The sequence below is a fragment of the Bacillus rossius genome, chromosome 1 (genome assembly GCF_032445375.1).
Source record: "Bacillus rossius redtenbacheri isolate Brsri chromosome 1, Brsri_v3, whole genome shotgun sequence".
NCBI lineage: Eukaryota > Metazoa > Arthropoda > Insecta > Phasmatodea > Bacillidae > Bacillus > Bacillus rossius.
Genome location: NC_086330.1, coordinates 194889705 through 194910339, shown reverse-complemented (window position 1 = coordinate 194910339; position 20635 = coordinate 194889705). Strand labels below are relative to the sequence as shown.

At 41.1% G+C, this 20635-nt stretch overlaps 1 protein-coding gene and 1 long non-coding RNA gene across 10 annotated transcripts in view; one reads left to right on the top strand and one right to left on the bottom strand.

The window, feature by feature from the left end:
- The window catches only part of LOC134527198 (importin-11-like), a 423976-nt gene extending 423672 nt beyond the window's left edge, over positions 1–304 (bottom strand). For 5 of the 9 annotated variants that reach the window (XM_063359646.1, XM_063359647.1, XM_063359651.1 and 2 more), the window contains exon 1: positions 148–290. The gene's annotated coding sequence lies outside the window, so the exon portion shown is untranslated. Of the gene's footprint in view, positions 1–147 lie in introns of all 9 variants that reach the window. The other 4 variants (XM_063359649.1, XM_063359652.1, XM_063359648.1 and 1 more) reach the window with 4 other exon arrangements.
- A 617-nt stretch (positions 305–921) lies between these two features.
- On the top strand, positions 922–10401 carry LOC134527197 (uncharacterized). The gene is made up of 2 exons (XR_010074123.1): positions 922–1132; positions 1392–10401. It is a non-coding gene; the product is annotated as an uncharacterized LOC134527197 (long non-coding RNA).
- The last annotated feature ends 10234 nt before the right edge of the window (positions 10402–20635 follow it).

Genomic DNA, 20635 nt, shown 5'->3' with positions numbered 1-20635 from the left:
CTAAAAGATAGTAACCTTTAACTGTAAACATGTTTTTAGTCTTAAAACTAATACGAATACGACTCCCCAATACTTGTTAGCCTATCATAACCTCATCTTTAAAAAAAAATATCACAAAAATTTAAAAGTAAACAAACAATGTAATACCTTAGGGCATTTCCAAAATAAGTGTAACTAACACAAAGTGTTTTTATTTATCAGCTCCCTAACAGAAATACAAAATACTATATGAATGAATATGAAAAGCAATCGCTTACTATAACGTTAGTCACTTGTCACTGTCACATCAAAAATCCATAGAAATAGTCCACATTATCATAAAACTTTGAGCATTAATATCATAGAGAGCTTATTCGTCTTTGGTTTGGAAAATGGGAACTCAATCAGCTGTTGGAAGGTTACTCGCCAAAATAACTCACATCAGAATCACTTTTGTGGCCTCCTACCGTGCGTGTTATTTTGTATTTACTACGTCCACGAAATGTTTTAGGATTCGTTTGTGTACATAAAATGTATGTGTTCATTGACCAAAATAGATATATATTGACGACCCAAGTGTCTCCCCGGCTCCTTCAGGCCGTTATGCCTCGTCAGCGTCCTCTCTTGCATTAAGTGAAGTGCAGTGTGGTGGTAACGATCAGGGACGCACCCGCGTGCGCCCTGGAACGTCCTTAAACGAATATGTGTTTTTAAAATAATTCCTTCTATTTTATAATTATCGTGTCAGTGTATTTCCTGTTGTCAAATATGTTTTTATAGTACTTTGTAATGTTCTTAACAGGGGGGTGAAACTGGAATGGTCCAATATGTTGCTTATTTTCTCCAAGTAGTTGACATTACCTCCGCCACGAGAATGGGTGCGCTAGTTGCCAATTTGTTTTGTTTTTTTACGTTGCAGCAAGAAGCATTTCGAAATTTTTCAGTACTCGTGTTGAGGTTATGTGTTGACAAACGTTGTGGGTTACTGATTAATAAGATTAGTCGCAGTAAATAATATTGTAATGTAAAAATTGAATATGTCTCTGCCGTATTTGTGGGGGACCAAATGTGCCGCAAAGGGTTGTAATTCTAATCCTAGAGAGCGGCGGTTTTTCCATTTTCCAAACACCAAGACTGCTTCTTCGAAGATAAGGTCAGTAAATTTTATTTATTTATGTAGGTACTTTAATAAAATCGCAAATACATAAGGTTTGCAGTGATTTGAGGTGCTAAGTGCCAATCCTTCATTTAGGGCTAATGTATATTTAAATGTATAAAATAACCGCACCGTGAGCTTCGCAGAAGTGTTTTAAGTTATTCTCATGTCATTATTTCATTGACGTATGTTATTGTCAATTAATAAAAAAAAAGTATGTTAAATCGCAGCAGTTACTGTGTTTTTACTGTTTCAGGTGTCAAAATGGATTGAATGTGTCAAAACTGACAAAATCAGTGCAACAAACTTATTTTTGTGCTAATTGCATTTCGATGGCAGACAGTTTCGGGATGCTGAAAGAACGTTATTGATGTATGGTGCAGTACCTACTATTCCTTCACTTGATAGCCGACAGAATACATGTATGACATCATATACTGAGTGTCAAACTGCTGATGCTAGTGTAGGCCTACATGTTTGTGTCGACAGCGAGTTGTGTAGTGAAGATGCTTTTGCACAAGTTCCAGTTAATTGTACACCGTACAAAGACTCATGTGTAGAAGCTTTTCCTAACTGTAGTGTTGAACATGATGATGTTTCTGTGCATCCTGCTAAAGATTCATTTTCAAGTAGAGTAGTTTCAGAAGGTGAGCAATGTGAAGAAAATTTACAAACATGCGAGGTTTTGTGTGATCACCCGTATGCAAAACAGACATCAATAATTAGTGCCCAAACTGAGTGTGATGTATCAAATACCAAAGGAAACAATGACATTCGACCTACCAATTGTGTAAATTCAATTTCGCCAGTTTTATATGTGAATGATTTACCAGTTGCATCATCCAATCCAAAGTTGAAACCAGTGAGGCTGTTTGATAGCAAATGTAATGAAAAATTTGAAGGAAGTGACACAAAATTTGGTGAGAGTCCTTCATGTAATGTGACATCAAAAACTTTCAAGGGAAGAAATAAATATTTAAATATTCTTGATTGCGATTCCTATAAGGAAATAACACCTAGGAAGAAGAAATTGATTAAACTGCTTGTTGCCCAAAAACAACACACATTGTTAAATATAAAAAAAAAATTCAGAAACAAAACCTCACTTTGAAAGAATTATTAAATAAAGATTGTGATGCTGTTAGAATGACAGAGTGGTTGTCAAAGTCAATGTCACTTGCATCTGCAAATTTCTTGGCTTCACAAATGCGGTGCGGCAAGAAGAAGCCTAAAGGAAGAAGATGGACACTAACAGATAAGAGGTTTGTTTGACTCGAGGTCTCTCGTGCCCCTTGGGAGTTGAAAGAGTTGGGAGCAAGTTGACCTGAGGGCAAAAGGAGTCGGTAACTTTTAATACACGAAGAAAATGCTATTTGTTGTTAAACAATGTGGCGGAAAATATAGCAGACATCGTGAGAAATTTGTTTGGAAATGAAGATTCATATGAAGATGAAGTTGTTATTGATTTACCATATATTGGACTACAAATTATGAGAGAGCTTGATGAAGGTAAAAATATATAAATATTGCTTTTTGACTTTAAACCGCTTGTGGTATGCATAAGCTAACCTGTACTAGGAAACGATTGCAAATCTTGTGATTTTTAAATAAAGGACGCCAAATAAGTTATATTGAATTGTTTTTCCGCTTCAATGTCGTCATCTAATTAAAATATTACCGTCATCACCAAATGTAGCTTGATAACATATTGACTCCATCGTCAAAGTCGCGCCAAAACAACCAGCAGACGACTTGCCCTCGCAACTCTTCCTCGAGAGGAGGAGCATCGAGAGCATGACCTGAGTGACCTGAGAGCAACTTGCCCCCGCGAGTAAAACGACCATCCGCCATACTGCTTCCGGAAAAGGGCGCCCCGAGAGTTGACAGGTCAAAAAGAGACCTCGAGTCAAACAAACCTAGAGTGATGGCATTGTCTGTATACAAGAAGTCACCAAAGTGCTTTGATCACTCCCAAGTCACCTACAGAATGCTTCACAAACTGACCGACTGTCACCTGGACCCCAAAGGCAGAACTGCAATGAAGGTGGCTTTAGCAGCCCAGGTTCTCAGCCACTCTACTGCTGCTGCAATTGATTCTCTTGTAGCGTCTGTTGAGTTCTTTCATTTTACAACTGTGTAAATCTTTTGTAAGATTTCTTGGCCAGGTAAAAGTTTTGTATTGCGTATCCACTTTTATTCCTTTATCCTAATGGCATGATCCTGAATGCATTGATCGTCTGGTACATGATGCTTGCTGTTTTAATTTACTTAGTTCATTAAAAGATCACGAATAAAACAAAAATTGTGACATCAATGAATTATGATTGTATAATCAGATCAAATAAAAATCTGAATTTTTTTTACTCTCTAACTTTGTAATGTAATAATTTTTGTTATGTCCAGGATCTTTAGATGTAAGCATCATCTACCACAGGATCAATCATGAAGTATCATGCCATCAGGATCAAGTGATGCATGAACTTGGATACGTGTTCAGTTGTACGTACTATCCCAGTTATATACGCAGTATATACACATTAAAAGTAAAGTTTTTCGATATTCATGCTATTGGTTTATTTTTGATTAATATCTTGTGAGATACTGATTGAAAGAAGAAAGAAAAGCCTAATAGATGTAGACTGTAGGGGCTATTAAGATCATGGAAATTGTGGGGTGAAAATTTAAAGTTCTGAAAAATTAAATTATACATATTGTAAAGTTTTGTTCAGAAAAAGGACTAGGAAAATTATGGTGCATAGTAAATATATATTATCCAGGCTCGTGCTTTTTTTTTGTTGGGGAAAGGGACGAGGAAAATTCTGGCAAGTACACATGAAATGTCTATTAGGCTTGTACCTATTTATCATTGTAGGGCATAGAATGCTTTGTGTTAAACAAAAAGTGTTTCATTTGAAAGTTTTTCTATTAGTTACATATGTAATATGGTGCTCTAAACGAACAATTTCTCTCAAATTCATGGTCATGCCCTCTATTGTTCATATTAAAAAATTGGCCATATTACTTCCACATAATTTATCGGTATTTACAATTTAAAAAGGGCGGTTTATTATATGAGCAGTGTAGGTTGTGTTTAATGTTGCACAATGTAACCTAATCCTGTCATAGTTGAATGTTAAGTCTACTGTAAAAATTTTTGCAACTACAACATTGTTTTAAACAAAAATGTGTTCAACGTGACTTTCTCAGGGAATGTGGCTATGGAGAGATTTGCCAAATTATTTGTTTTGTTAGTATTTATGTAATTTGCATTAAATACTGGCCGAGTAACATTAACCTCGTTTACCATTGATCGCACATTTGAAATGCTTGGATCTGTTGGAAAGTGTACTAAGGGTGGTTTTGAGATATATTGAAATTTTTTTTGGTACTAGAGTTTTAAGTGATCATTTTTTTTCAAAGCTTGTTTTATTTGTTTGCAGGCAAACTAGATGCCAGTGCTCTTGGGACAGCACATTTTGTTGCTTTTTTCAACAAATTATTTGACAGTGTCAACGGTGCAGCAGCTAGGCCAGAAGGAGCTGGCGGGCTTAGGTGTCTGCTGCGCAAAACAAGAGAGAAGTCCCATTTGATGTTTTGGGAAGAAAGTATTGACCTCATTAAGCAGTGGAAGGTGGAGAAGTGTATGGCTACCCAGGAGAATACAAATACTTCCAGGTGTACTAAGTATTTTTCCCCACCATGTTTGAGTGGCTGGGTAATTACTCTTAGGGGAATGAATCTGCTATGAGGAAAGTTAAAGGAGTTAGGTTTCACATACTTGCAACCTCGAAGTGTGAATCAAGACCCAATCGAACATGTGTTTGGGTGCATTCGAGCCAACTGTGGCTCCAATGTTAATCCTACCGTGCCACAGTTTGTTTCTGCTTTGAAAGCATCCATGATAAATGGTTTGGCGATGGTCGACAACAGATCCAACTGTGAAGCTGAACTGGAACCTTGTGAGCTTCTAACCAATTTACGTGAATTTGTTACATGTTCTCCTGGTATTCCGAGTAAACAAGGCAATAGCTCACAAGAAACCTCTACAACCACCAGCTGTACTGTGGAACTTGGGAACATAGATTATTCAGTTGCGTATGTAGCTGGAAGTATTGCAAAAAGGATTTTAATGAAAAGTAATTGTAAAAATTGCAAGCAAGTTCTGGTAACTTCAATGCCTAATGACTATCTCCATAGCTGCATAATTTTCAAAGAATATTCATCCCGTAACCAAAGTCTAACCTACCCTGCTGAAGAACTCATTGTGTGCGTTGGGAGTGCAGCAACAGTTCTTGAGACTATCATTCCGGAGATTGCCCAAGGAAGTGCAGTGCTGTCCAAACTTTTATCAGTAATGAAGGCACATGTTGACTTTGAATGGCTGAAAGTGGGTTGTCCATTGCATGTAGAAACACTCAAGGACAACATATTGTCATCAGTGTGCCACATATCCATACCGTGGTGGTGTACGAAAAGAAATCGTGATTTATCGAATTCCATCAAGAAAAGGCTTGAATCCCGTAAAATAAAAATCTTAAAACATAAATGACTTGAAAAAGAAGGTAATGAATATGCAAGAAAAATTAATTTTTATTTGTTTCTTACAGTAACATACTTGCCAGTTCCTCCATCCATTTTTCTGTGGGTAATCTTCTTAGCACCATGACATTATGTAAAATTAAGTTCGGATGAATTTAAATATTGCTAAGGGGACATTTATTTTGTTTGTCGTTGATGATGAAATTTTAGATGTGACAAATTACTATTATGAATTAATTGAATAAAAGTAATTTAAATAATTGGAGAATAAATGTCTCAGGGTGTATAATATGAAATAGTATGAAATAAGTTTTATAAAGCAAATAATAAAACATCCTTATCAATGAATCCCATGGTGTAACTCTTTTTCAGCAGCATAATGTCAGTGTCCAATAAATAAAACCTTTGAAAATAGCAATCCAAATACTTTTAATAAATTATTCTTGAATGAAAACTTAAACAATGCAGAGAGAAAATGAAATAAATGAACTCTTTGCATAGCACACTATTACAATTAAATTTACAAACAAATGCAATTGTATTATGCATTAGTAATGTCTGTAATTAAAGCATTAATTTAAGTTTTTTTTGTAAACTTGAATTTCACTTTGTACATACAAAGGTTAACTTTTATAAAATATTTGGGTACAATTATTTAAGTTGTTGATTCTTGTGTATTTATTTTTGAATTATTGGATGCTTTGCATTACGTTTACCCCTGACATTTTAATTTGAAGTGTGCATATAATTATCTACGATGACATTTACATATCAGTACTGTAATGTTTTTTTTTTTTGCATTAGTACTTAATATGATCTGTTCATATTCATACTGTTGGTGCTGCAGCATTACACTTAGGAGAATAGAGCTTCAGACACTGTTCTAGGTAATATAAATTTGTGCTTACCAAATAATTCATCTTAACTTTTGTTACCTAACAATGTATCTAAAGATATAACCTGTGCAATTGTCAGAATCACCTGTGTTGAGTGATGTAACAGTTTGTGACATGTTACTAATGTGCCTTCAGTGTTAATAACAGTAGCAGTGTTTTAGTCAGTACTGAGGAGCTGTTTATATGATGATGCACTGTAAACATATATCAGTTTATTCACCTTCACCGATTTGAACAATTGAATGTTGACATATCGTTAATTTCAGTTATATGTATTCCCATTAGCGATATATCATACAAAAGTATGCTAATGTTCTCTTTACCTTTGCTTCACCATCAAATTTTTGCATAAATAATATTATTTATGGCGTGTATCTTTCTATTAGGCTACCAAATGATCTGAAGCAAGCATTATAATTTTGCTGACACATAAATGTATTTTTGTTTGACTTACAGTAGTATGTAATGATAGCTGAGATGTGGATAGTGCACTGATGTTACTGAATTACTGTTTTTGCTAGTCAGGATTTTCAATTTTATGCAGTAGGTATAAGTATGATATAGGTATAAGTTGTCATTTATGTATTCCGGCAGGTAATTTTTTTTTTCAAGTGGTATGTATGTAGCTTAGCAATGGGAAGAATTATAAAGTTTTATTTGTTTGGTTTTAATGTGTCGACTCAAGTATACCTGTTAGGCGTGTGCCCCGCCTCGCGTGAGTTTAACTTTGTTTTGCTATAACTCTGTTACTGTCATTTAGGATGTTTTTCTTTCTTTAACTCTAGTTTCCCTTTAGTTGTATTGCCTACTGAGCAGTAGTTTGTGTTTAGTCTGTTTTTATTATACTGCGAATATTTATTACACTCTTACCACGCGTTAGAGACTTTGGCTGGGTTGCAGTACCTGAGTGAGCACAAGTGACAGTTGACAATGGTCAGTATTATTATGGAAGAGTTGGTAGCAAGTGTCGTGTGACGCGTAGCGTGAGTACGCTGTTGGCGGCTGTGACGTCAATGACTGAGACCGAGACGAGTGTGTGGGCCGGCGCACGGCAGTTGGACACTGGGGCGCGATCCGCGACGTGAGTGAATGCCCGGGAGGACAGGAGCGAGTTACCGGACAGCATGTGTGGTCGCTGAGGACGAGGCAAAAGCAGTCGTGTGCGAGGTGCACGCGACCCAGACGGCTGCAAGCACACCCAATGGGGCCTGAGCTTTAACGTTTGCGGAGTTGATTAGCTGCAAGATTAGCTTTCATGGCAACGTAATTAAGAGAACTCATAATGCTAAACACTGGAAGTTTCTCCACTTCAGCCTTTTTGGTTAATAATGAGCTCAACCCATTTAACACCGGTTGGTGTGCACACTTTGTGACGTCACTACGTGTAACCAGTGCACCTTTCCAACTGCGAAACGTTGTGGAGAAATCCCTTAGCTATGTCACCCAACAAGTAAACTTGCAATAGACAGTCAAAGGCCTTTCAGACTCTGCATTTCCGTAAAAAATCTTGGTACGAGTGCAACCCACGGACTACTCTATCTTTGAACGTACTGTAATATCTTTTTTTTGTTACTGTTGTAAATCATTTTGTATTCAGACGTGTAACATCAGGCGTGTAAAACCACTGCTTTTTATGAAGTCAAGCTTTTGTTTGAAAATAAATGTATCTCAGTCAGAATTCAAGAACAAGTCATTGTAAGTTGTTTGTACACCCTGTAGGGCCTAACGTTGCGCGAATTATTCTCATAATATTCTCGGCTAATGTTTGTTTTACTCTGCTTGTTTGCATGGGTGTAGACAGCGCGTTTAATTGGTCGATTTTTTGTGAGATTACAGCTGGTCTACACCCAATATTTAAGTTGAGGCCCACCCTGTGAGGTGGTTTACAGCCTCACTATTTCAAGTTTTATAGAAGAGCTAGTAATAAGAAGTTTAACTTTGGTTTCTGCACAATTCTATAGTTTTAGCTCTTTTAATTCAATGGAACATTAAAAAAACACTGTGAAAAAATTATGTATTTTAATTGGATAACAAATAATTTAAAAATACTTCTTAAATTCGGAATCAAACTTTTAACTCTATTTTACTGGGTCGGAAAAATGTTAAGAGATGTACTGCCACCTGAGACACAGAGTAATACAGTAAGAAATTGTGCTGCTCATAATTGGTTACACATGCCTAGCGCAACAGTAAAGTTACAAGTTGGCAATGCAACAGCAATATATTTGGTTATTTTTGTGTATGATTGTAAAAAGTTCATAGGTATATATTCATGATGTATTGATCTTGTACTATTATTAGTATGATTTTTTATTTAAATTGTAATGTGAAATTAAAATTGTTGGATATTCTTAAGCTTAGACTATAATCGACACAAGCATATCAGATATCATTAATTAAACATATATATTCAACTCCATATTATTCAGTTTTACCAGCTGCAATGATAAGCACATAGCATAGTTTTTGTAATAAGAAAAGTTCATCAAATTATAACTTTCCTTATGTACTATCAATGTGTCCTGGTGTTCAGCCGATCAGAGTCAGTTAATGTTGTACTACGCTGTCAAATTAAAAACAGTTTAATGGAAGGTGAAAGTGAGTGTATTTACACGTGAAAAATAAGGTCATTTGTTTTGGCTTTTTCTTTGTTGGTTTTAAAAGCACGTGGGTTGCAAAATTCAATATATTTTTTAAAGGCCTACATGTAAGCAAATGGTACTTACGTATTATCGCCACCGCAGCAGAAGTTGCGCTAAGTTCGCACACGTATGCAATTTTCTTTTGGATTCATTGTTGCCTTGTTTGCTGAATTTTGATTACAAAATAAATATATTTTTACCATAATATTGTGGTAAGCTATTGTACAGGCAGATGCCCACGTAGTTACAGTTTTTAGCATATTAACTGGGGGAGTGAGAGGTTTATCAAAGGTCTAATGTAGTTCTTTTATATGGGCGTATGTCACTATATGTCTTATGTAGGAGAATATTATCTTTACTCGATGTAATATTCTTACAGCACAGCTTTTCTGCAAAGTAATAATAAAATTCCTGAAATACTTTTTTCAAACACTAGGCACATTCCTGTATTTACCCTGACAACAGAATTTCTGAATTCTTACTGGTTTCTGAGAAATCAGTTTATAACTTACCTTACTGTTTGGCTTTTCTGGGTGGGTCTGTCTGTATATGATTTGGATAACTTGAGTTAAATCTTAAATATGGTCAATTACGTTAGGTTAGCTACATTAAAAATGCTTCAAAACATATTGGATGGTTGGTTAGGTTAGTATAGTTACATTACAAATAGGCTATTGTAAAATATTTCTAATTATTGCTTAGGAATTACCAATTTAAAGTTTAGCTATACTAACCCAACTAACAAAGTACCAATTTTTAATGTATCAATGTTAAACTCTATAATCAGGCCATTTTCCACCAAGAAACCATCGACTACTTTGTATTTAAATAAAGTTTTTTGTATTTTGAAAGTGTTCTGATTTTAAATAAAGTGTTTTATTTTATGATTTGTCACAAAAATTTTAGGTGTACATTGGCGGCACTTAAAAACAGTCAAATATGTAGCTGCGGTGGCATTAATACGCAAGTACCATAAAAATGCAACCTGAATAAATTTCTCTGATGCCTACATGTGGAATATCTTAATCTTGGTACCTATGTTTATGTTGATTGTAGCAAGTTTGCCATGCGTGTTACAGTGCTTGTCATTACGACTTTTCCAAGTCTTCAAAAATTGTTTATAGGTTTTCTGATGTCATTTTTTAAATGTTTGTCAGCATTTGTGCAATAAAACTTTTCATTACTAGTATTAATAGTGTATTTTTTATTAGTTACTACCTATAATTAAACTAAAAACTTACTTAAATGCCTATTTTAAGTATATCTCCTTAAACCGAAATTAAATTGTGCGTGCAATTAAAATACAATAAAAAACAAAGCTGTCAAGGTATATTTATAATTATTCAAACAGGTGCTCTAAATATAACACTTTCAGGCCTCAGCGTTTCTGGTTATGGTTTACTGTACATTTGATTGCATGCCAGAGGACTGCTGTAGCGCATTTTCAGGGATTAAATTGACTTGTTAACTGACGTCGTAATATATTTTTGAAATGTTCTTCTCATACTTTCAGATAACATACGTCCAGCAAACAACATGCACTAAACGTAAATAAACAAGAAAAAAAGTCAGGGGAAGGGGGGGGGGGGGTAGAGAGTCCGATCTGCACTGCTCATTCATGCCGGTTGAGTTTCACATTTCCGCCGCTGAGAGTTTGGTGCCGCTGCTGTGACAGAACATAGAGCTAAAAATAAGTGACATCAGTTTTAAGCTTGAGTTTCCTCTCTTTCCGTAAGGATAGATGCTCCTTGGTTCTTAACTTGTGTTTATGTATTTTGAAGTACTTTATAATGTTTCGTAATTCTTAAATAATTTTGCATTTAAATATTCTTGTATATATTTTGCATTGCCGATGTTATCATGTAGAACTGCAAGCCTGGCCCGCTGCGCGAGTCGCGTCTTTCCCACGCCGGCCCGTTTCCCCTTTCTCCCCTCTGCAGCCCACGCGGGCGGGTGGCGAGTGTCGTGTCAGTTGCTATCAGGCTGCCGCACGGAGCAGACCTGCTTCGCTCCGCTCCGCGAGAATTAGTACACTTCGGAGTCTGGGTCGCAGCGTGGACGAAACGTCCGTCAACCGACGTGGTCGTCCAGGCTGTGACTGGATTTCCAGTTATAAATCTCGTTAACAAGATCGCGTCTCCTTCACTTCGCAATTCGCTCCGCTCGAGACGCACGCTGTGCACGTCTGAACTTTCTTAACCAGTATGTTTCGTCACGTGACTGCCTCCGCAGTCGCATCGTCGCGTTCCAGTTGTCACCAGCGTATTTCCCGGAGTCTGGGTCGCGGCAAGGGAAGACGCTCGTCGCACAACGCGTCGGCCAGGCTGCGATAGGTCTTAGATGGAAAAAGGAGCTCGTGAAAACGGACAGCAACGTCTTCTCCTTGCAACCTTCTACATTTCCTTCTACCTACGCAAATTTCCCTCCCGGTCCCACGTTTCCAGGTTCCGGCCACGTTGGCCTGAACTCCACATCTCTCCGACTGAAGCTACGCGGGCAAATCAGGGTGAGTATCAGGACTATTCGCAACAGGGACTTAGGGACCGCAGGCCGAGGGACATCAATATTATTGATGAAGCCTCTCTGTATTGTTTGGAAATTAAGTTGTTTGACTCAAGAAAGGGATTGTTTTTTAGTCTACTGCGTATGTATTGACGTCCTTTCGGCCCTATGTCCCTTGGTCCCCGTCGAAGATTGCCCTGAGAACTCGTTCAGTTGCCCGCGTAGCTCCAGCCGGAGAGTGGTGAGTTCAGGCCTACATGGCCGGGACCGGAATAAGTGGGACAGGGAAAGGATTTCGGGGAAATTGGAGATACTGGTGAAGGCGGTAGAAAAAAGTACGTCTTGTCTGTTTCCGTGAGCGGGGTTTATTAACGGAAGCCCTATCGCAGCCTGGCCGACCACGTCGCGAGACGGACATTTCTCCCAAGCTGCGACCCAGACTCCGTAATTACAAAAATGATGAAAACGCAGTCTTGTAGGGCGGCTGAAGGCGGCCCCGTGATGTGCTCAGCTAATCGCGAAACTCGACCGTACGTGACATGTTACTTCTAGCGGAGCGGAGCGACGCAGTTCTGCTCCGCGCTGCAGCTGGACGGCGACTGCCACTCCGCACTCCCGTGCGCGCCGTTGTGTGCGGGCCACGGAGGAGGGGAAGGGGAAGCAGGCCGGCGCGGGAGAACATGAGCTCGTGGCGGGCCAGGCTACGGATCTACACACTAACACAGGCACTGAAATAACATTATGTACTGACGTCGACCCAAGTGTCTCCTCGGCTTCTTCAGGCTGTTATGCCTCGTCAGCGTCCTCTCTTGCATAAGTGAAGTGTTACAATCAGGGACGCACCTGTGTGCGCCCTAGCACGTCAGTAGACATCATTGTGTTGTAAATAGTAATACTTTTTATGTACATTTTTTAAGTGATCACGAGCGTCCACAATTGCGTATAATTTGTAACGTAACAAAACTCTCACGTCTTAAATAGTGTGTTTAAATGTTGTACAAATACTTCACTTGTCATTAATTCGTAACTAATTAATTAATTTGTATTTTTGTTTTATCAATTACCATTTAATTATTGTAATGTTGTTTCTTAATAATTATGTGATTCTTTCGAGTGTTATGTTTATTATTGTAACCGCAGCCTGGCTCGCCGCGAGACGAGCCTCTCCCACGCCGGCCTATTTTCCCCTCCACTCCTCCACAGCCCGCGAGCCCCGGCACGCGGACAGGCGGAGGAGAGCAGTGGCTAACCAGTCTCGGAGCCGATCAGACGTGGGCTCGCTCCGCTCTGCTCGAGACGCGTGTAGTGCGGCAATGTCGTTCGCTATTAGTATAATTCGTTCCGGGACTGCTACCGCAGTCGTGTCGAGCCAGGTCAGAATTACTTAACACTGCTGAACCTTCTCAGTAAGTTTCGCCACAGAATTATCTCCGCGTATGTAACAGGCCACTTATGTGCTACATATCACTGCTGAACTTTCGTAACCGGTACGATTCGTCACGGGACTGCATCCGCGACCACATCGAGTCGCGTTTTGTTATCGAGAGTGTATTTCCGGGAGTCCGGGTCGCAGCAAGGGAGGACGCTTGTTCTGCAATGTGCCGGCCAGGCTGCGACAGGATTCTTCACAGAATAAAGGAGCTCGTGAAAATGGACAGCATCATCTTCTCCTTGCTACCATCTACCATTTCTTCTACCTACGTAAATTTCCCTCCTGGTCCCATATTTCACGGTCCTGGCCACGTTGGCATGAACTCCACTCTCTCTCCGACTGGAGCTACGCGGGCAAATCAGGGCGAGTCTCAGGACAATTCGCAACAGGGACTTAGGGACCATAGGCCTAGGGATGTCAGTACATAAAAATACAAATACAAATGTATTACAAATATTTAACATGATACAAATACGTAGCCATCCGTGAGCGGTCCAGGGTGCAGGCGGGTGCGTCCCTGATCAAAACACTACACTGAGCTACACCACTAAAGCAAGAGAGGGTGCTGACGAGGCATAATGGTTGAAGGAGCCGGGCAGACACTTGGGTCGACGTCAGTATTTAAATAAATATTTTCATGTATTGTGATGCGTATGGATGTAATCAAAATTTTGAAAAGGGAAGCAGTGTAATGTTTCATAGGTAAGTTTGTGAATTATTTAAAATATTTAAATTTTGAGATGTTTCTGTGTTTTCGTAAAGGTTCATTAAATGTCACAAACCTAGCTAAATTACCAAACACATGATCAACGATTAAAATGATAAATCACGGTAATCTAATTGAATTATCGCACTCCTGTTTTACATAATCGTTACAGTAGATGTCAAGAAGTAAACAAAATACATTTTCGGAATTATATATTTTTTCAATGACGAGCCCCTCTTTTCATTTTTAATGCACTACTGTGTAAGTTTTATGAGAAATATACTTTGTGATAATATAGGTACATAATTTTTCAAAATTTCTATTTTTCATGTTTTCAACTGATGAGAGAGAAGAAAAACTTGGACATTGACCCTGAAAAGGGTTGATTTTGTAGCCGCGAGCGGGGGTCACATCTGAAAACGGAGAAAAACAACAAAGGGGTCTTTACAGTAAGACCCACGGCAATGGTGAGCTGGTTCTGTAAGAAATAATGTAAATCGTATGCAAAATAACAATTTATTTATAAAAATATAGAGGCAAAACATATAACAAGAGTATATATAAATCGTTTACAAGCAATAACTAGGTATGCATTCCTCGTGCATTCCCCTGGGAATCATTCATTGAAGTTAAAACAATGTTGAGATAAAGTGGGCCAACTGGCGATGCGTTTAAAGTAGCGCAAATAATGTGGGCTGCTAGGCTGAAAGCAACAGCTTGAAAGAAATTACGATTAAAATTACCATTACGACGCGGCTTGACAAGAAGTGTCCAAAGCCATCGTGGCGTGCCCATATACAACCACAGAAAAAATATTACCCAAGCTACAGGTAGTACTCGGCATGAGCAAAAGAAACCAAAGCAAAGAACTAAATCAAGCAATGACCTGAAGGGTCTAATATGGCATACAGACATTACAAATCATGGCAAAAATGCAAGGGTGATGGCGTGGTTACAACACGCAGGCAAGAATAAAAGAACATTTTAATTACAGAAGCTAAGTTTCACAGCCGAGTACATACCACAACGAGATGCCAGCCCACAGTGACAGCCTTCGAGTCAGACGACCGAGAGACTGCCGCAAATAAGCCTGGGTGCCGGGTTTATATAGGCCGGGAACAGCACACATAGGAGTGCGCTGGTAGCGCGGTGGGGATGGGTGGAAGAGGGGGGGCAGGAAGGGGAGGTTGGAGAGGAAGGGGAAAGGAAGATCAGGGAGGGGAAAGGAGGGGAAGGAATGCTGTGCAGTGCCCGCACTGCTACAACCCCCCTCCCTAAAGTGTCCCTGCCCGGAGAGCCAGAAGATCCATACAATGAAGAAAGTTCATGTCGTTGAAATCGGAGACGGGTGACAGCATCAAACAGCAAACTTCAGGGTCGCCGTGGCGATCAACGAGATGGCTTCGGACGTAGTCACACACTATGCAGGTCATCGGAACAGCGGTATACGACAGTCAGCGGCTGATACGGAGTACGGAGTAAGAATTCCAGATATGAAGTTGGTGTTCAGCTCAGAACAAGGGCTCGGAGCAGGGCGGTCCCGCGAGTCGCAACCACCCAAGCATGGGAGGGGACTCCAGCAGGAAGCACCAAGTCGCAATGCCTTAGCAGGCTGACGAAGGGGTCAGCTACGATGTCTGGGGCCCGTCAAGCAAGGGCTAGGGGCAGCCATGGACTCACGGCGGTGCGGGAAGCACCCAGCTGGAATCAACACAGTCGCTCTCCAAGACCCAGAAGTGGCGAGAGAGCATCGAGCCTCCACACTACGAGGAAGCTGCCAGGCAAGCTCATGGTAGCATGATGGGCAATAGCACGATGGGCTCTCATAGGCAGGTACCACCAATAGGGAGGAGGCGACAAACGGAAGGTCCCACAGAGACGTCTCTCGGTGAGGTGAAGCTGAAGATCGCTGGCAGAAGTCGGGCACAGCAAGCAAGGGTAACAGGGAAAAAGATGGCGCACCAAACTAAAAAAAAGGAAAAGGAGCCGCAACACCACGCACAAATCCAACAAAGAAAAACTGCAAATACAAATTTCAAACACAAGTTCCTAGGAACACAAACACTTAACAGGCCAAAAGGGTAATCTCATTATAATATAATACTACAAAGAGCTTACAACAAACCCATAAAAAACTATTTAACGAAAGGTTTCACCTGGGTTACATAAGCATTTCAAAATTTAAATTTGCTGCTTCAGCACCTTAACAAAAGGGTATTGGCACCCAAAAACGTGTCGACACAATAAGGTCCCTCATAAGGAGGACGTAACTTCACATTAAATTGATCAGCCAACTTAGGCAATTTAAACGCTCTGCAGAGGACTAAATCCCCAATCTTATAACCATGAGGTGCTGTAGCCTTATTATAATTGTCAGAAATGGCCTTACGGGCCTTATGAATGTTACAGGAAACCGTGTCGAGTACACGATCCAATGCCTGGCCGTCCAGGCTGGTGTCAAGGGATGGCAAGCCCCACTGGTTCAGTAAAGGAATAGTAAGCTCACGGCCTAGGAACGGGATCAAGGGTGGAAAACCAGTAGCTGAATGAAGAGCCGAATTAAGTCCGACATTAATGTACTTCATATCTGAATCCCAAAGAGTCTGATCAGACCGGTAGAAGGAAATCAGGATGCTTTTGAGAACCTTGTTTTGCCGCTCTACTGTGTTACCCTGCGGAAAATAAGCTGAACTATAAATAGGTGTAGCAGCCCATTCAAAAAGAAAATTCTTATAGATAATAGATTAAAAATACGGGACATTGTCAGAAACAATCATATATGGAGGACCAAACAACTTGAAAACCTGTTCCTTAAGCGCCTTAACACTAGTGGCAGCCTTCATATTTCTAAGAGGTAATAAAATAACAAATTTTGTGAAAATATCCAAAACAACAAGCAAACATACATTACCTTTCTTAGAACGTGTCAGAGGACCAAAAATATCAACATGTTAGACATGCCAGGGCGCAACAGGATGATCAGCAGCATACAAACCCACCTTAGAATTATGTGGCGGCTTAGAAATCTGGCAGTAGAGGCAAGATCGAACAAAGCTCCGAACAACAGCATGAAGCTCGGTCCAAAACAGGTGCGCTGAAATTCTGCGAAAAGTTTTATCTATTCCTAGATGACCACCTAGGAGAGATGCATGAAAATAGGTTAACACCATAGGCCTCAAGACAGCTGGAACAACAGCCTTTCGGGCTCTGCCAGAAGTTCCTGTAAAATACAACATGCCACTCTCCTCAACACAGGGAACAGCCTTCTTATCATGAAGATCTCTAAGTACCTGCTGGCAGAGGGGGTCCTGATTCTGACATTCCTTGATATTAAAATAGGATTCAGGAAAAAATTTAAAAGCAGTGATAAATTTAGTAGCGTCAGAAGAGCGGGGTTCCAAAGGCTCGAATTCATCAGTGCAAAACATGCGAGAGAGAGAGAGTCAGCTATAACATTATCTTTACCTGGAATATGATAAATGACAAACTGAAATCGTGATAACCTCAAAATCCAGCGACCCAGCTTACCCAGCTGATGAGGATGATCAAACAGCCAACTAAGGGCTCGGTTATCGGTGAATAAATCAAACTCCCGAGCATCAAGATTACTTTCGAATTTTTCTAGGCTGAACAGGCAAGCCAAGGCCTTCTTCTCATAGACGCCTAATCGCTGCTCAGACTCCAATAGCGAGCGACTAGCATAGGCAATGGGCCTAATCAGGCCTTCCTCAAGGTGTCCTAGGATGGCTCCAAGCGCATTGTGCGAGGCATCAACCTGAACGGCAAACCGTTTACTAAAATCGGGTAGAATGAGCACTGGGGGTGAAGCCATACAAGACTTCAGCATCTGAAAATATTTCTCTTGTTCGGGGCGCCACTCAAAAACTGAATCCTTCTTACGTAAGATATTTAAGGGAGCAGATAAGGAAGCAAAATGATTAATGAATCTGGAAAAATAACCTAAAATACCCAATAAGTGCTGAACTCCCTTAAAATTTACAGGCCTAGGAAACTTGAATGATAGGGGCAATCTTGTCAGGATCCATAAGGAGGGTACCTTGTGAAATAACATAACCTAAAAATTTAACAGACGTTTTTCCTAATGTAACCTTCTTCAACTTAATATTGAGATTGGCCCCTCGTAAACGAGAAAGGACTTCAGTCAGGTGAGTAATGTGATCCTCAAAGGTGTTACTATAAACAATGATGCCATAGACATAATTAAACACATAATCATACTTAAGATCAGATAGAACATGATCCAGGATCCGGCTCATGGCCTGACTGCCAAAACTAACACCCATAGGCACACAATTAAATTCAAAATTGCCAAAAGGAGTTGAAAATGTGGTATACTTGTGGCAACTAGGATCTAGCAGGCACTGGTGAAAACTTTGATTCAAGTCAACAACCGAAAAATATCTAGCCTTACCTAGATGCTGAAGGGTAGACTCGACAGTAGGGAGTGGATAAACATCGTCTTTAGCAATTTTATGGTTCAAAGGAATGTAATTATGCACTATACGCCAGCTCGCACCGTCTTTTTTACGCACTAGAAAAGTAGGAGTGCAAAAATCAGATGTAGAAGGAGAAATTACACCAGCGGAACATTTGTCATGTATAAATTAGACACTTAGTAATCATCCACAGGTATTTGCAGCAGCAGACCGACTTTGGAGGACAACAATCACCGAGCACAGCATTCCTCTCATGCCTCACACACCTCCCTTTGAAAAAGCGCTCGGGTTCGTGCCCCAAGAGCAGGCGGCCATACAGGTGCAGATCGAGGCAATGTTAGACAGTGGAGTCATCGAGCCAAGCTAATCCCCCTACAATAGTCGTATTGTAATTGCTATCAAAAAGGATGAGACTCTGTGGTTCTGTGTAAATTTTGTGCCCATAAAAAGTCTCACCATTCCAGCACCACCACCTCTTATAGTATAACTGATGCCCTAGATGGGCTTGGAGACGCCTCCATTTTCACTACTCTGGACCTAGCGTCGGGGTAATGGCAGGTGCCAGTATGCCCCTCTGAATGCCCCAAGACTGCCTTCGCAACCCCTGATGGCGGGCACTTCCAGTTCTTCACAATGCCACTCGAGCTGATGGATGCCCCTGCGACCTTCCAGACCATGATGGTCCGTGTCCTGGATGGCTACATTGACAAGTTTTCCATGGCCTACTTGGGCGATGTGATCATATAGTCATGTTCGTGGGAGGACCACGTGTACCATCTCGCCCTGGTCCTTGAACGGCTCGCCAGGCATTGGCTTACCTGCACCCCACAGAAGTGTCACATTGGGGCAGCAGAAATTGAGTTCCTGGGGCACGTATTCGATACCAAGGGTTGTCGCTTGCTGTCCAATCAGCTGTCCCTCATCGAGAGAAAGCAGGCGCCCCGGACATGGAAACAGCTCCAGAAACTAATTGGGCTGTTGAATTGGCTGAGGTACTTCATTCCCCATTTTGCCTCAATCACGGCACCCATGACCGACCTACTCTACTCCAAACAAAAATTCAGGTGGACACAGGCCGCTGACCAGGCCTTGGAGCTGATCAAACAGAATTTCGGCAACTACCACACCATGTCTCGGCTGGTACCAGACAAGCCCTTGTTCGTGCAGACTGATGCCAGGCAGGATGGTATGCGTACTGTGCTGTATCAAATGGATACAAGGGGCCAACACCGAGTCATTGAATACTTTGGTCAGGCTGAGAGGAAATACCATGTCAATGAGCAGGAGTGCCTCGCGGTGGTGTGGGCACTCAAGCGGGTACCGACACCACCTCGAGGGGCGCCCTTTCACCATCTGCGCAGACAGCCAGTGCCTCAAGTGGCTGGACTCCGCTCAGGGAGGAAAGTCAAAATTCACCAGATCGGGTCTGATGATTCAAAATTTCATTTTAACGGTGGAGCATGTCCCTGGCCGAGAAAACCAGCTGGCTGACGAACTTTCTATAAATCCCGACCCTGAAACCATCTTCCACGACAGCCAGGGGCAGCCGGTTCACCACACTACCACTCAGGCTCCAGTACCACCACCTGCCATGCTATATGCCTTGCATGGGCCGAACGCACCCAAACCACCCACCACTATCGGCACAATGGCCGACCTATTTGTGTACATATGCGATGCTCAACAGAGTGACCCAAGTATCCGAGCCCGACTTGCTGAGTGTGGTGCTCGATTTGTCCAGAACCAGCACAGCTACGAGGGGCTTCTCCAGACACAAGGCACTGGCGGGAGGTGCAGGTGGTGTATTCACGTGCCCTGTGATGCACGGCCAGCCGTACTGCATTTCCTTCATGCTCATGAACTTGCAGGACACCCTGGAGCAGAGAAAACACTATGGGAAAATAGCAGGGTCTTTCACTGGCCAGGAATTACTGTAGAGGCCAAACATTAAGTGAGAAAGTGCCAGTGCTGCCGGCAGCGCAAGGCACACAGACCTGATGGAGTGGAACAGCAGGTGCCCAGGCAGTCAGACACACCATTCCACACCATAGTGGTTGATATCATGGGTCCCAATACTTGTACCTCCAGGGGAAAGCGGTTCATCGTGGTAATTGCTGATGTATTTACATGATAGACAGACGTGTTTGCAGTGGCGAACGTCAAGACGGGAATGGTAGCCGCCCTGTTGGCCCCGGAAGTGTTCCCAAGGTATGGATTTCCAAGTGTACTCCTGACAGACAATGGCGTACAATTCACGGGCCATCACTGGAGCATCATGTAGACGGTGGGGAGTCAAACACCACACCATCCCTACCTACCATCCACA